We start from the raw sequence: 14,448 nt of genomic DNA, 5'->3' as shown, positions 1-14,448 counted from the left end.
TCTCCACTTTCTTCATAAGGAGAAGAGCAGTCTGTCTTGCTTTTCTGAAACTGCCAGTGAGAACACACTCTCACCCATGCCAGACATCCTGCGGAACAAAGACCCCACTGATCACTAGCATTCACCCTCTGCAGAGTGAGTCATGGTTTTTATGTCTAAACCACATACCTTCTCTCATCCAGCTTTTCCAGAAATCCATAGGAGGTTATTATTTCCATTTTACAGATGAGGAAACTGAGGCTTAGAGAGGCTGAGTAACTTCCCCAACATTACCAGCATTCAAACTCAGGCAGTCAAGCTCCTGAGTGAATAAGCCAAATTGTGTGATTCCAAAAAATGTTCTAGAAAAAGTAAAACTATTCTATTACAAATCAGCGGCCGGGCCGGCCGAGCCTCACAGAGGATCAGTTTAAGGAGCTACCTCTACTGTGATATATTCTGGTGCATCTGTAAGCATTGATCATGGAATCATTGCGTATGTGGTGTCTCGCTCAAAAGAATGTGTGATGACCTTGCATCATTCCGTGCTTTTTTGGCATTTGGAGTTGAAACAGCTCTTCTCAGATATAGAAATTATATGTCAGAATGCTAAATTGGGTGACTTAACTTTCCATATTTGTATTTTTTTGTATTAATCAAGTACAAATGTAGCTGAAGTATACAGCCTCATTTCATTCTTGCAACCTCCTGTGGGGTTGAAACAGTGGTAAAGTGATTCCTCCTTCCTGGTCATAAATTCCCTTTGTGGAAAATTCTGATATATGGTACTTTAAAATGTAAGTCTTCCTCACAGTGTCACAGACTTTGGACTAATTACAAAACTATATATAAATACTACATGTATATACTATAAATTCCATGCAGATACTTATATATTTATAATATCTATATGCCAGACACTGCTCTAAACATTTTACATATTAACTCATTTAATGATTACAACAACCCTGTCAGGTAGGAATTATTTTTTCAAAGATATTTTTAAATTGAAGTTTAATTTACATGCAATAAAATGTACAAATGTTAAAGTACAGTATGAGTTTTCACAAATATAAGTACTCATGTAACCATCACTTCAATCAAGCTATAGAACATTTCTACCACCACAGAAAGTTCCCTTTGTCCTTCTCAGTCCAAACTATCAAAAGAAACCACTGTTCTGATTTGTAATACAATAGTTTTAGTTTTTCTAGAACTTCTTTTGGAATCACAGAATTTGGCTTATTTTTACAGTGCTTTTGAGTTTCATTCACACCAACATATGTATTAGTAGTTTGTTCCTCTTATTACTGAGTAGTAAGTATTCCATTGTGTGAATACAACACGATGTCTCATCACTTCATTTGTTGATGGACATTAAGGTTGTTTTAGTCTTTGGCTGTTATGAATAAAGCTGCTATGAACATTTGTGGGTGAGTGTTTTAGTGGACATAGGTTTTAATTTTTCTTGGGTAAATAATTAGGGTTTGAATCGCCACATATAGAGAAAGCATATATTTATCTTTACAAGAAGTGTAGGGCCATGCACAGTGGCTCACACCTGTAATCCTAGCATTCTGGGAGACAGAGGCCGGTGGATTGCCTGAGCTCACAGGTTCCAGACCAGGCTGAGCAAGAGCCAGACCCCAAAACAAAAATAGTCGGGTGTTGTGATGTGTACCTGTAGTCCCAGCTACTCAGGGAGGATGAGGCAAAAGAATTGCTTGAGCCCAAGACTTTGTGAGGTTGCTGTGAGCTATGACAGTATGGCACTCCACCTAAGGCGATAATGTGAAACTCTGTCTCAAAAAAAAAGAAGCTAGTGAATAGTTTTCTAAAGGGGTTTACATTTGGTATCATTATACAAAAGGGGAAACTGAGACCCGGACAGTTTAATTAAATGGCCCTAGAATAACTTGCCCAAGCATAAGTGTTCTAGAGTCTCTCCAGTTGGGAATAAATTAGAACAAGTTGGGGCTGGGAATAAGAAAGGCTATGAGGTGGGAGGGAAGAGACAGTTGCCAAATTTAGAGGAGCTAGCTCTGAACTAACTTCTGTGTTCTGCAGGCGAGGCCCCCGCGGATGCGCAGGTGACAGGGCTGTCCAGGCTGAACCCTGGGGTTCCTACCGGGGTTTTGCCGGGGGACACCAGAATAGTGTTGCCACCTTCTCCGGCCCTCTGGCCGGCCACTGCTCGCCCAGACTCCCCCACCAGGAAGCAGCCAGGGGCAGGGCATGGCAGAAAGCCCTTACACCGAGGCTCTCAGGAAACGCGAGGCTAGAACGCTACGCCCGGGACAATTCTCCGCGAATCCCGCAGGGGGACCCACTCCCACCACCAGAGGCGGTGAAGGGCGGGTTTCCACGTTCTGGAGGGGAGGCGGGAGTCCCCGCTGGCCTTGGCGGGAGCGTTTGGGACGCCTGCGCCCCCGCCACAACCCAGCGGTCAGTGCAGCGCGCCGCGCTCTCACGCTTTTTTTTCTTCTCTCCACTAAGTGATTTTGTAGGCAGCTGTTCACACGGAGAAGTGAGATCACATTTGTATAGTAAAATCAAACATCTAAGCTGATTATCCTTTGGCTCCAAAGACACGGACTTGCAGATTCCAACAATACAGTTGTCGAAGTTGAAACAAGAACGGAGGAAATAGATTTCTAAATGTTGGCATTTTGTACAGACAGCCATTTGAACTGGGAAATAACATACAATGGGTAATTGACTGAATAGAAAACAAACACATTTTTATCAATAAGTTGGACACTGCCTTTTTTTTTTTTTTTAACCCGAAGATATGCCCTCAGGAGGCCCAATTTACCTGGCAGCTGCGTGCCTTCTACCTTATTCTTTTATGCTATTATTTTGATTTACTTGAAGAAGTGGAAATACACCAGAAGTGCTCAAGATGAAAGGCGGAGGGGGGGGGAGTCCAAGAGGCCTAATAGGTTCTCCTGCACTGGGTTCCCAGGTTAACATGGAAAAAATTCCAAAAGAGGGCTAGTGATATCATTGCGGAGACAAGACTTGGGCACACAAAGCAATTCGTGGCCCATGCAAGGTATCTATCCTATGCAATTATGTCATTCACTAGTCAAGACGATTCACATTTTCCTAAGTCCATCATCATTCTACTAAAGTAGAATCAAAAGTTGACTGAGATCTTACAAATTTTTTTAAATTTGAATTTTTAAATAGATAATATATTAACAAAGTTCAACCATAAGGAAGTTTTAAAAACATTTTAACAAAAGTCTCTCCCCATGGCATCACTCAGACACTGGTTCCCATCTCTCCTCCACTGTTACTAGTCTGATCCCTGAGTTGCTTTTTGCACCAACAAGCACATAGGAATAATATTTGCTTTTTTTTTTTTGCATAGAATATAGCACTGTTTACACTGCTCTGCACTTTGCTTTTTACTCATATCTTGAAGATCTTTCTGTATCAGGTTATAGACAACTTCCTTATTGAAAAATTTTTTTTCTTCATAATGATAGTATCCCATTGTATGAATGAACTATAAGGTAAGCACCCAGTCCTTTGATCTATGGACATTTAGGTTGTTTCCAATGTTTTTTCTATTATAAACAATATTAAATGAGTAACCTATTATAAATGTCATTTTGCATAAGTTTATCTCTAAGGTAAATTCCTACCAGTGGAAATTGCTGGCTGAAAGAAAGTACATTTTCAGTTTTGAGAGATACTGTCAAATGGCTATCTACAGAGCTTGTCCTGTACTACCCTTTCTTTTTCCCCATATTCTCACCTTCAGAGTGTTTTATCAAGGTTTAGCTTTTTGCCAAATTCTTAGAGAAAAATATTTTCAGTGCCGTTTTAATTTACATTTATCTTATGAATGACGTTGAACATCTTTTTGTATATTTATTTGTTTATTTTTTGAGACAGAGTCTCATTATTTCACCTTGGGTAGAGTGCCATAGCGTCACAGCTCACAGCAACCTCAAACTCTTGGGCTTAAGTGATTCTCTTGGCTCAGCCTTCCAAGTAGCTGGGACTACAGGTGCCCGCCACAACGCCTGGCTATTTCTTGGTTGTAGATGTCATTGTTGTTTGGCAGGCCCAGGCTGGATTTGAACCCGTCAGCTCTGGTGTATGTGTCTGGTGCCCTAGCTGCTGAGCTACAGATTCCAAGCCATCTTTTTGTATATTTAAAACCCAGTGTGTGGAAAAAAAAAAAAAGAAAGAAAGAAAGAAAAACAAAAAGGTGGCTCAGCCCCTATAGCTCAAGTGGCTAAGGCGCCAGATGCATACACCAGAGCTGGCAGGTTTGAATCCAGCCCTGGCCTGCCAAACAACAATGACAACTGTAACCAAAAAAAAAAATGGCCGAGTGTTGTGGCGAGTGCCTGTAGTCCCAGCTACTTGGGAGGCTGAGGCAAGAGAATCACTTAAGTCCAAGAGTTGGAGGTTGCTGTGAGCTGCGATGTCATGGCACTCTATCCAGGGCAACAGCTTGAGACTCTGTCTCAAAAAAAAAAAAGAAAGAAAGACAAATGAAATGGTGCTAAAGCCCATTGTGGTTTTTTTTTCTCATGTAACAGACTCTTTTTTTTTTTTTTGTAGAGACAGAGTCTCACTTTATGGCCCTCGGTAGAGTGCCGTGGCGTCACACAGCTCACAGCAACCTCCAACTCGTGGGCTTCAGCGATTCTCTTGCCTCAGCCTCCCAAGTAGCTGGGACTACAGGCGCCCGCCACAACACCCGGCTATTTTTTTTGTTGCAGTTTGGCCGGGGCCGGGTTTGAACCCACCACCCTCGGCATATGGGGCCGGCACCCTACTCACTGAGCCACAGGCGCCGCCCCTGTGTAACAGACTCTTATGTCCTTTACCCTTTTTCCTTTTTCTTTCTTTCTTTTTTTTTTTTTACTTTAGACAGAGTCTCACTTTTTTTTTTTTTAGAGACAGAGTCTCACTTTGTCGCCCTTGGTAGAATGCTGTGGCGTCACAGCTCACAGCAACCTCCAGCTCTTGGGCTTAGGCGATTCTCTTGCCTCAGCCTCCCCAGGAGCTGGGAGCCGGGTTTGAACCTGTCACCCTTGGTATATGGGGCCGGTGCCCTACCCACTGAGCCACAGGTACCGCCCTATCTTTCTTTCTCTCTCTCTCTTCTTCCCTCCCTTCCTCCCTTCCTTCCTTTCTTTCATCTCACTCTGCCACCCTGGATAGAGTGTCATGGCATCATAGATCACAGCATCCTCAAACTCTTGGGCTCAAGACTTCCTCTTGCCTTTGATTCCCTGAGTAGCTGAGACTACAGGCACCAACCACAATGCTCTACTAATTTGGCTTTTTTTTTTGGCCAGTGCTGGGCTTGAACCTGCCACCTCTGGCATGTGGGGCTGGCACCCTACCCCTTTGAGCCAAGGGCACCGCCCTAATTTTTTTTTTTTTTTTCTATTTTTAGAGGAGATGGGAGTCTCCTTCTTGCTTGGACTGATCTGGAACTTCTGAGCTCAAGCAATCTGCCCACCTCAGTCTCCCAGAGCTCTAGGATTACAGATGTGAGCCACCACCCCTGGCCCCTTGTTTTATTTCTAATAATTTTCATATAGTGGGTAAGTGAAATTTTTGTGATACAAGTTGCAGGTATTTCCCAAATTTTGCCTTGTCTTTCAATGAGTCTTTTTACTTATAGTATTTTTGCCATGCTGCGGTGCTTTCCATTTTAATGTGGTTAGATATATCTATCTTTTCTTTTGTGGCTGCTAGAATTTAGTCATATATAGAAAGATCTCTCCTTTTTAAGGGAGGAGCTTGTTAAAACAGAAGAACATATTATATTTTTATAAGAGCATAGGGCGGTGCCTGTGGCTCAAAGGAGTAGGGTGCCGGTCCCATATGCCATATGCCGGAGGTGGTGGGTTCAAACCCAGCCCTGACCAAAAGCTGCAAAAAAAAAAAAAAGAGTATATAAAACTAGGCATTTATTACATAATGTTGATCCCTTTCCCTGCCCCACATTAGTACATGAGAGAAATAAGCATGATATATGGGTGGTGCCTGTGGCTCCCCCACATACCAAGGGTGGCAGGTTCCAACCCGGCCCTGGCCAAACTGCCACAAAAAGATAGCTGGGCATTGTGGTGGGCGCCTATAGTCCCAGCTACTCGGGAGGCTAAGGCAAGAGAATCGCCTAAGCCCAAGAGCTGTAGGTTGCTGTGAGCCGTGATGCCACAGCACTCTACCGAGGGCGACAAAGTAAGACTTTGTCTCTAAAAAATAAAAAAGAAAGAAGCATGGTATGATCAAAAGTGATTGCTCTTTTAAATAGACAAATTTCCATATTCAGATACTTTTAAACACTTTTATATATTATGTTCTAGTTAACATAAAGAACAGAAATTTAGTTCCTTAGCCAATCTCCAGATTTAGAGCTGGATAGCAGATTCAGAACTAACGATGTAGGGACACTTCAATTTAAGGTACATTTTTGTAGAATGCACCCCTTTCACAGCAAAGAGAGAAATATCCATGAATTGTATTGATGTCTAGAAAATATGTAACTATTAAAATAAGTATTTTAGAACAGAATACTCAGGTAAGGCACAATCATAACAAACTCTGGATCTACCTTAATCCGTCAAAAATCAATACATGTAGGCTGGGGGAGGTGGTTCATGCCTGTAATCCTACCACTCTGGCAGGCTGAGGAGGGTGGGTTGCCTGAGCTCAGGAGTTGAGACCAGCTTGAGCTAGAGTGAGACCCATCTCTAAAAGTAGCTGGGTGTTGTGGCAGGTGCCTGTAGTCTCAGCTACTCAGGAGGCTGAGGCAAGAGGATCGCTTGCACCCAAGAGTTTGAGGTTGCTGTGAGCTGTGTGATGCCACAGCACTCTACTGAGAGTGACAAAGTGAGACTCTGTCTCAAAAGAGAGAGAGAGAGAAATCAATACATATCTAGCAAGTACCTGCTGTGGTAAGGTACTGATAAGCACTGTGGGACATATAATTAAGGGATCATAGTTCATGTTTGCCCTTTACCATTTTACATAAATTTACACATCTTTATAGACAATCTGGGAATTAAGCCACATTTCTGAGGTATTTGGCTGGCAGATCATGTAGAAACATTGGCCAGGAGAGAGCAAATACAAATAACAATGTAATTTTTATTAATAGAAATGATTTTGAAGTATTTCTTCTTTTTCTATTGTCTATAAGATTTGGCATGATCTGTTTTTTGAAATTATCTTTTATTTTTAAATATTAGTTGTCTATTCTTTAATACTTTGGGAAAAAATAATAAGAAATTAATTGATGACTCCATACTGAACCTCAGAGTCAAAACATTCTATAATAGACATACTCTTATTTGACAATGTGAATGTTACTCTCTTTGCATTACTATTATTGCTTAATGCTTCGTTGCAGCAATCGTCTGATTTCTTTACTGAATGTATTTGTCTTCATTTGTTCTTTGCGAGGTTTTTGTTTCTGGTCCCTATCTTCAACATTGTTGTTGTTGTTAAATTTTAAGCCTTTTTATTTATTTATTTTTTTGCAGTTTTTGGCCAGGGCTGGGTTTGAACCCACCACCTCTGGCACATGGGGCCAGTGCCCTAACCGTTTGAGCCACAGGCACCTCCCAATTTTAAGCCTTTTTAATTTTGTGAAGGCAAAAAGTGGAAGCCTAATGAACACACGTATATGTGAAAATAAAAAAATAATAATTAAGAGGAAAACATTTGACATGTCACCTCTTTTTTTTTTTTAACATGTCACCTCTTTACCAACTACTAAGAGTAAGGAGGAAGAGACCAGCCTGAAGCTCTCCATCCCCCGCATACCGAACCATCTTGCCCCCTCTCACTGCATCTGCCCCCACGATGGAGTGAATGGAGGTGGAACTGGTCATTTTACTAATCCTTCATCCTTCTAAATGTACCCCATTCCATCTTATGGGTACACTTTAATGACTATTGTCTATGGTGCAGTAAATGATGATACAGTCTTTTATTTTTATTTTATTATTTTTCTTTTTAGAGATAGTGTCTCACTTTGTCTCCCTCGGTAGAGTGCCATGGCGTCACAGCTCACAACAACCTCCAGCTCTTGGGCTTAGGCAATTCTCTTGCCTCAGCCTCCGGAGTACCTGGGACTACAGGCGCCTGCTACAACACCCGGCTATTTTTTGTTGAGTTTGGCCGGGGCCGGGTTGGAACCTGCCACCTTCCGTATAAGGGGCTGGCACCCTACTCACTGAGCCACAGGCGCCGCCCCCGATGATGCAGTCTTTTATTCTTGCTATCATATGCAGTGCATTTTAAGTTTTATTTAAAATGTTTAGAGGCAACGGCAATGGGTAGGTAGTGTTGGATGGTGAAGTCTGGAGTATACCTCAACATTTTGTCTTCATCATTATAGGAATAAGCTCCATGTATAAGTCACAGCAGAGATGAAGAACTGTTTACCAGGCTTCATGCTTATCTCTCATAGTATAGTGCATTGCTAGGAAAAAGCTTCCCATCCAGGATGTATTTCCAGCTCCCCTCATGTCTAGGTGGGACCAAGGGATAAATTCACATTGATAGAATGTGAACAAAATAATAGTGTACCACATTCAGGCCAGGTTTAAGAAATGTGTGTGTCTTCTCCAAGTTCCCCCTTTGCTAATTGGCTACAGAGTATGACAAGGCCCTGGGAGATGGCACACTATGGGATAAAGGAATCACCCGGGCCTGAATCACCAAAAGAAGGAAAGAGATCCACTGATCAGGAACATTAGCACTGGACTGTTCTGGGGTGAAGAAATAAGGTTCTGTTATATTAAAACTCTTAAAGGTTGGGGTTTATGTGTTACAATAGCAAATGTTATCCAAACTAGAACAAAAATCCCTTCATTGTTGAATTTTCCTGGAATTTACCTTCAATATGGAATGTAAATCGGTTTTCTATTTCTACTAAATACATTTGGTCCCTCTGTCCTTATGGAGGTTATAATTTAGTTGACTGTTCTGTCTTTACCCATGTCTTCTTTTAGCATTCCGTGGGCCAATGAACAATAGAAAGTCTGAAATGAAATTTGCAGACATACACAAAGCTGAAAGGAATGTCACAGTGATTTTCAACTGTTGTGCCGCAGTGCACCAGTGTGCCGTAAGAGGATCTTAGGTGTGCCATGAAAAATTTTTTTTTTTTTTGTAGAAACAGAGTCTCACTTTATGGCCCTCGGTAGAGTGCCATGGCATCACACAGCTCACAGCAACCTCCAACTCCTGGGCTTAAGAGATTCTCTTGCCTCAGCCTCCGGAGTAGCTGGGACTACAGGCACCCACCACAACGCCTGGCTAGTGCCACGAAAATTTTAAAGATCATTAATAAAAATATTTTCAAAAGAAGTTCAAAGCACAGTAAGTGTATTCTTTATTTCTTCTTTTTTTTTTGAGACAGATTCTTATTTTGTTGCCCTTGGTAGAGTGCCGTAGAGTCATAGTTCACAGCAACCCCAGACTCTTGTCTCAGCATCCCAAGTAGCTGGGACTACAGGCGCCTGCCACAACGCCTGGCTATTTTTTAGAGCTGTAGCTCAGAATGGTCTTGAGTTCGTAAGCTTAGGCAATCTGCCGGCCTTGGCCTCCCTTTCTTTACTCTTTCTATTGATCAACATAATTTAACTGTGCCATGGAAGTGTGTTGTGACATGAAAAAAGGTTGAAAAACACTGGGATATGGCATGGCACCCATGGCAGAGCCAGCCACATACACGGAGGGTGGTGGGTTTGAACCCGGCCTGGGCCAGCTAAACAACTTCAACAAAAAAACATCCAGGCGTTGTGGCGGACACCTGTAGTCCCAGCTTCTTGGGAGGCTGAGGTGAGAGAATGGCTTAAGCCCAAGAGTTTGAGGTTGCTATGAGCTGTGACATCATGGCACTTTACCCAGGGCAACATAGTGAGACTCTGTCTCAAAAAAAAAGAAAGAAAGAAAGAGAGAGAGAGGGAAGGAAGGAAGGAAAGAAGGAAAGAGAAAGAAAAAGAAAAACACTGGACTGGAATGACATGATGCTCAATAAGAAAATAATGATCGGTGGCTCAGTGAGTAGGGCGCCAGCCCCATATACTGAGAGTGGTGGGTACGAACCTGGCCCCGGCCAAACTGCAACAAAAAAAATAGCCAGGCCTTGTGGCGGGTGCCTGTAGAATCAGCCACTCGGGAGGCTGAGGCAGGAGAATTGCCTAAGTCCAGGAGTTGGAGGTTGCTGTGAGCTGTGATGCTACAGCACTCTACTGAGAGCGATAAAGTGAGAGTCTGTCTCTAAAAAAAAGAAAAATAAGAAGAAAATAAGGATCCAAAATTATCTAGGCTGGAATGATGGGTTAAAAGTAATAAGATTAAATCTAGGCATGCATTAACAACACATTCCCATAGACAGTGGTTTGAAACAATTGTAATGATCAGACATTATTTTGAATTGGGATACACAACATTTGATAAGCAATGGAAGAAAAAAAAGGATTTTTCCATCATGTGTAAGAGAGAAATGATTCTGGTGCTTCATGAGATGCAGCTTACTCTCCAGTTACCTGAATAAAAAACATCTGGGTCAGAATGTTTTAAATTGCCATTTACATACTTTGAATGGATTAATTTCTCCAAACATAGAGACTTCTCTCCCTTGGAAGACCCTGTGTAATTGAAAAACAACAATAAAACACACATTGGAAGGACTGAATTCAAAAGATAAAAACATACAGTTTTTTTTATTCATTAAAACTTAAATTTAGGGTGGCGCCTGTGGCTCAAGGAGTAGGGCGCTGGTCCCATATGCTGGAGGTGGTGGGTTCAAACCCAGCCCTGGCCAAAAAAAAAAAAACAACTTAAATTTATAGGAAAATTGGGATACATTCTATGTCAGACTCTGTCTAGGTGCTGACTTCAGCAGTGAAATGGAATATCATTCTGAAATTATCATAACAATAATAAATCATATTTACAGGGCTCTAGTGCAGTGCTATACAATAGAAATATGAATCAAGTATGTAATTTTAAATTTCTAGTAGCCACATTAACAAAAGAAAAAGAAATGGGTGAAGTGAAGTTAATTTTAGTGATTAGTAACATATTTTATTTACCTAATATGTTTGAAATATTATTTCAACGTATGTTCAACATGAAAAATTATTGAGTTATTTTACTTTCTTTTTACTTTCTCTTTCCATATATATTTTACTCTTACAGTACATCTCAGTTTAGACGAGCCACGTTCCAAGTTCAATAGCTACATGTGGCTAGAGGCTGTGGTATCAGACAGTACAGTTCTAAAGAGTTCATCCACATTGTCTTGTTTTATCTTCACAGAAACCCTCTGCTGTGCTGTAGGTATTATTATTCATGTTTTATAGACAATAAAGTTTTTACAGATGTGAAGTAATTATCCACAGCTGCACAGCTGCAGTGGAAGAGCCAGGGCTTGAACCAGATGCCAGTGTATGCCAAGGTTAAGAGGTTTGATGTGGAGTCAAACAGAACTGGCTGAAATCCTGGCTCTGACATTTACTAGCTGTGCTATCTTGGGCACATTTTTTCTCTCTTTTCCTTGGTTTCATTATCTGGAAGGTAGTGAGAATAAGAACCTGTTGTGGGCTTTAATGAGATGATGCATGCAAAGTGCTCAGCACCGCACCCACCCACGGCCAGTGCTCCACGGAAGTGAATGATTATTACCTTGACAACAAGCCTGGTGCTCTTTCCACCTTCCCACACTGCTTCCCAGCCACTGCTCCATCCATTCAATGAGGATTTATTCACTCTGTGTGAAAAGAACCGGCAAACTGGATGATGGTTCTGACCGCATGTCCAGCCTCATCCTTCTGTATCACAACTGCTTTGTTGTCTTTTCTTTTTTTTTTTTTGAGACAGGTCTCACTTAGGCACCCTAGGGAGAGTGCTGTGACATCATAGCTCACAGCAACCTCAAACTCTTGGGCTCAAACAATCCTGCTGTCTCACTCTCTGGAGTAGCTGGGACTATAGCTGCGCCGGCTAGTTTTTCTATTTTTAGTAGAGATGCTTTGCTCAAGCTGGTCTCAAACTCTTGAGCTCAGGCGATCTACCCTCTTCAGCCTCTCAGAGTGCTGGGATTACAGGTGTGAGCCACCAAACTCGGCCTGTTGTCATTGTTTTCGTTGAACATATTGTTGTTATCTTCCAATAGTACAGATTGATGACTTGACAAACCATAAAGCAAACCTGGAAATGTGTGAGGCCAAACCACACATCTTCCATTCTGAGACCCTCTCCAAAGAGCCACCTCGGGATCTCAGAAATGCCTGTCATTCACTTATGGAGCTGCCAACCCCCTTCTTCCAGCTCCCTGCTTTCTGCAAAACTGAATGGGAAGAGGTAGTGTCACTGAGCAGGAACTGGGTGTCTTCTTTTGCAGAGTCCTCCCAGACTGGCACCAGCATCCTCACCTGTCTGCAGTGGTGTAACATGATCCCTTTCCCCAGAGCCAGGTTTGACTGCCTGCAAGGCCAGTAACAGGGTGTTTTTTAACCACCCTGAAAAAATACTTTAATTTGTGGTTTGGAACCCACAAGTAGAAATACTGTGGTGTTCACACATGTAATCCATGCTGTAACAACTGCCCCCAAAAGTGTTTTACTTGCTATCATAGAGAAAAGGGTTTATTGAAGGTAAAGGTTCTCAGAAAACTGACACGTAATAAAGTGAATCATAGTTCATCTATTCATTAGCACTTATGCAGTTCCTACCATGGACCAGGTGTGCAATATGGGAACACAGTAGTGGGCAAAAAAGACAGAATTGCTGCCTTATTTGATGCAGATATAAATCAAATATAGAATTACAAACTGTAGGGTGGCACCTGTGGCTCAAGGAGTAGGGCGCTGGTCCCATATACCGGGGGTGGTGGGTTTAAGCCCTGCCCTGGCCAAAACTGCAAAAAAAAAAAAAAAAAAAATAGCTGGGTGTTGCAGCTGGGCACCTGTAGTCCCAGCTACTCGGGAGGCTGAGGCAAGAGAATTGCTTAAGCCCAAGAGTTTGAAGTGCTGTGAGCTATGACACCATGGCACTCTACCGAGGGTGACACATAGTAAAACTCTGTCTTACACACAAAAAAAAGAATTACAAACTGTAGTAAGAGCTGCAGAGGAGAGGGACACAGTGATCAGGGAGCAAACCACAGAGAGATGTGATCTGGTCCGCAGGTCAGAGGAGGCTGCCCTGAGAAAGTAACAAGAAAGCTGAGGGGGCAGAGACTACGTGATGGAATGGGGGCACAGGGGAGAAGTCTCAGCAAAGAGGAAAGTGTGGTGAGGATTATGCTAGGATCACTATCAAAAACATCTTTTCTACAAAGGGCAATGGCAGACAGGATGCTAGGATACAAGGCTGGACTCCAGGGACTCCCAAATCAAAACTCAGCTGGGTATGGTGGTTCATACTTGTAATTCCAGAACTTTGGGAGGATGTGTGAGGCCAGGAGTTTGAGACCAGCCCAGGCAATATAGCAAAATCCTGTCTCTACAAAAAAAATTAAAATAAAAATTACCTGGGCCTGGTGATGTACACATGTATTCCCTGCTACTCAGGAAGGTGAGGAAGGAGATCTCTTGAGCCTAAGAGTTTGAGGTTATAGTGAGCTATGATGATGTCATTATACTCCAGCTTGGGTGACAAAGCAAGACCCTGATTCTTAAAAAAACAAAAACAAAAAAGCTGTCTTAAATAAGAAATGTAAGAAAAATGCTGCCCCAGACTTCTGAGAGAAGCAAGCAGGATGGGCAGAAACTCCTCCTCAGGTAAGAGGGTTGGTGAGCTGGTGTCCTGCTCACAGGAAGAGTGCTCAGCATTTGGCCCAGACCCAAGCGAGCTGGGCCTGGTGACAGTGGAGGAACCATTCCTCCACTTACATCAACAGGGATGGCAGCTGCAGTTGAATGTCACAAGGTTGTGGCCCTGGTCTTTTTTTGGCAGCCAGTGGCTAGAGCAGTAAGAAAAGGGCAGCTGCAGAGTGTGGTGGAGGTGGGAGAGACAACAGCAGTGAGGGCAGCTTCAGCTAGAGTGAGTGAGTGGACCCAGGGGAGAGGGCAGGCCTAGGGCACTGAGGTCTCAGCGACTTCCATGTGGTGGGGGCTTGCCATTAGAGATCACCGCATTGTCATATATGCCTGAAACTGATCTCCAGGTTGTCAGGTTGTGAAAATATGATGATACAGCTCGAAAAATGTCCAGAATTGAGAGATATATATGGGCAACATGGCCCATGGTCTTTTGAAACAAGTGGCAGTCTCTTGGGGGACGTTTTCATCAGTGCTGATGAGTAACAAGCTCAATAACCACTTGGTATAGTTGAAAAGAGGTAAGAGTAGGAAACCTTTATATTTTTGGTCATTTAGAAAATGTAAATCTAAACCCATTAAATACTTTTTGATGGGTTGATTGAAAAGTCACTTTTATCATTAAACAGTTTCGTATTTATAGTAT

The sequence above is a fragment of the Nycticebus coucang genome, chromosome 6 (genome assembly GCF_027406575.1).
Source record: "Nycticebus coucang isolate mNycCou1 chromosome 6, mNycCou1.pri, whole genome shotgun sequence".
NCBI classification, from domain to species: domain Eukaryota; kingdom Metazoa; phylum Chordata; class Mammalia; order Primates; family Lorisidae; genus Nycticebus; species Nycticebus coucang.
The sequence above is the reverse complement of the archived record's forward strand: the minus strand, read 5'-3'. Positions refer to the sequence as shown.